The following is a 3,278-nucleotide window of genomic DNA, read 5'->3' as shown; positions in this document are numbered from 1 at the left end:
AAGACTACTTAAAGTGTCTGCTTGGTGTTTATTTGTCCATTTGGTGTATATTGGTCCATATAATACTTCTTGGTGTTTATTGGTCTATAAAATAATGCTTGGTGTTCATTGGTCGATATATGTGAAGTTCTATGTGACTCACTGTTATGCGTTGGGGTGGGGTGCTCCCAAATTTATTTGAATTACTGTGGAATTCCCACCCTGGCTCGTTTTGTAGGAAGTGAAATTAGTGATAGAGAGAGGTATAGCTCCAAGCCCCGAGTCAGCAATACCGACAATTAAATTATTAAGAACACAAAGGTGAAATCCAAAAGAATAACAATTTAATACAAATTAAACGATATTAAGTTCTCAACCAATCTGCTTCCTCTCGAGCAGGGGCCCCGAGTGGCCGAGTGGTCTAAAGCGCTCTCCGTTACGGATCACTGCCATCTCACCTCTGTCTGCGTGGGTTCGAGTCTAGGATTCAGCCAATGTGGGTATGTGAGAAAGCTTGCCAGTAGCTTCTCGTGGGTCGGTGGTTCTTCCCGGGGTTTTCCCGGGTTCTTCCTCCACCATTAATACTGGCCGCCATGCATAGCCTATCGTGTGCTGAAATATGGCGTTAAACCCAACAACAACAACAACAACAATCCTCTCGAGCATGTAACAACCTATTTCATCACGTGATTTAGTGTGAGATGGCTTTCCCCTGTACTTGGTTCTACTCATCTGTGTTTACTACGCCAATTGCTTTCATCCTTCCGGCGTTCTCCGATTCTTCCTGTCCTCTTCCCCTTTTGTGTTCTTTTCTCCTCTTCCTTTTCTTTCTCTCTTTCTCCTTCAGCGAGGCTTGTTCCCCGCCTACTTCTATCCTCTATTTCTCCTTCAACGAAGCTTGTTCTCCGCCTACTTCTATCCTGTCTCTCTGAGACTCGGGACTTGACTACTCTGTCCCCAAAAGTTTCCTTTACGAAGCTTTCTGTCCTTAGAATGTACTAAGAGTTTTCCCGCCAAATCACGAGTGGCTCCCTCGGAGTGAGTATATTCTGCTTTACCAGTACGACGGCTTACAAATCACTAATTCGTTATCAGTCCGACTGACTGTTAAGTTCTGGTTCGAATTGATGGCCCCACCCTTCCAAAGTTCTGATTGGATATAAATTCTACTCCCAGTCGGTCTAGATTAACAGACGAGTCTCATGCCATCTGTCAAAGCGGGGAGATTTACAATAGCGTTGAGGGTCCTTTGTTCTTAGAACAAAGCTTCTAACATCTATATGTTAGTGTTAACACCTATCGTGGGTGGGGGTTTCTTGTACAAACAAAATCGCCACAGCAGTGCAGGGTCGACATACTCATTGCGCTAACCCATTCCTTTGTTCCTGACTTACGTAATCGCGGGCAGGCAAACGTGACAATATATTACTGCTTGGTGTTTATTGGTCTATAAAATACTGCTTGGTGTTTATTGGTCTATGAAATACTGTTTGGTGTTTATTGGTCGATATAATACTGATTGGTGCTCATTGATCCATATAGTGCTACTTGGTGTTCATTGGTCCATAGTACTTGGTGCTCACTAAATAATATGGATGGTTTTTAATAAGCTTGTTAGCCCATATAGCACTGCTTGGCATTTAGTGGTCCTTATAGCACTGTTTGGTGTGTACTGGTCAGTACATCAGTTGAGGGAAGGTGATATGAGTTTGAAATGTAAATATTGTAAATGTCATAGGACGTTAAGGAGTCTATAGTCTAAATTAAGGGGAGTAAACTTGGCAGAGGCTATTTGATGATGTTGGGTGCAATACATAGTATCACATAAAATAAAGCTTAAACCCACAAACAACTTAACCTGTGGAAAATATGGATAATACATTTCACAAAATCTTTAAAATATTTTTCAAAACTATTTGCTTTTAAAATGTATATCTGGGAAGTCAAAACAGTGGCAGCTTTGTTGTTGTTATGATAGAAACCCTTGAAATACGTTATTAAGCTTGAAGTCTTTTATATCCAACTACAAAATGAAAAAGTCATTTTGGAAACGGGCAATATTGATCGTATTTAAGGGGTGTCTTGGAGACCCGGGTGCGTGTAATGAAGATCGGTGTGTGTGTAGTGGAGTCCAGGGTATATGTAGTTGAGATCACTGTTTGTGTAGTTGAGACCAAGGGGTATGTAAAGGAGAGAAAGGTGTGAATTAATGGAGATCAGAGTTTACAGTGGAAGCGAGGTTGAGTGCAGTGGAAATCAGGCCATGTGTATTGAAGCTCACTGTGTGTAGTTGAGACCAGGGTATGTTTAGTGGTGTGTGTAGTGGCGACCAGGATGTGTGTATTTGATTCCAGGGTGTTTGTAGTGCAGATCAGTGTGTGTAATAGAGACGTGTGTGTGTGTGTGTGTGTGTGTGTGTGTGTGTGTGTGTGTGTGTAGTGGAGACCAGTGCGATATATTTGAAAATTTGTTAAATCTACGGTAAAAATCCAAAGCACACACACACACACACACACACACACTCATTCCTTGACCAACAGTACTGCAACATCATCCTGTTTTTTGAAGTGTACAGGTATATCTAAAATTGGAACACACATTTTATTCTTTGCTTCAGTTAAACAGGATTGACATCAGTAACTTTTAGCGATGATTTATTTTCTTGAAAATATACGCTCTAACACTTTTTTCTTCTTAATTTATTACCTAAGCATTCAGCATATGTCTCATTCGAGTTCCTCACTTTAAGTGCACATGATTGTAAGGCATTTGGTTACATATCTGACATTTGGTATGCATATCTTTTATGTAATAAATATACGGCTTGCAAGCAAAATGTCAAAAGGGTGAAGAAGAATGTATAGTCTATTAGCAACTTTCTTCACAGGTAGTGTGATCATAATAACATACATGTTCAAATTAAACATATTTAGCAATCTGCTATGGTAGCTTGGAATTCATTATACATACATTCCATTAATTTCCAGCAACTGTCACCTGGATTTCCCCGTCCTAATTACGGGCATAATCAGTTTTAAGACGATGATGTAAAAATCAACACATACTTACCATATCCGTACATGCCGAACCCAAGATCGACAAACGTTTACTGGCAAAAGTCACTACGGTATATATTAGCTTTTAAGTGGAGTCCAACTGCAAACTGTATTGACCCGATTTGCCGTCGCATGATGCGCCGACAGATCTGGGTCTATGCAGTTTGTTAGGAGTAATCAGTACGACGTAGATCATGATCTGACGGCACGTCATTGTATACGTTTTTGCAGTTGGGCATACTT

Source organism: Sinohyriopsis cumingii, chromosome 10 (assembly GCF_028554795.1).
Source record: "Sinohyriopsis cumingii isolate HCF-2022 chromosome 10, ASM2855479v2, whole genome shotgun sequence".
NCBI lineage: Eukaryota > Metazoa > Mollusca > Bivalvia > Unionida > Unionidae > Sinohyriopsis > Sinohyriopsis cumingii.
The sequence above is the reverse complement of the archived record's forward strand: the minus strand, read 5'-3'. Positions refer to the sequence as shown.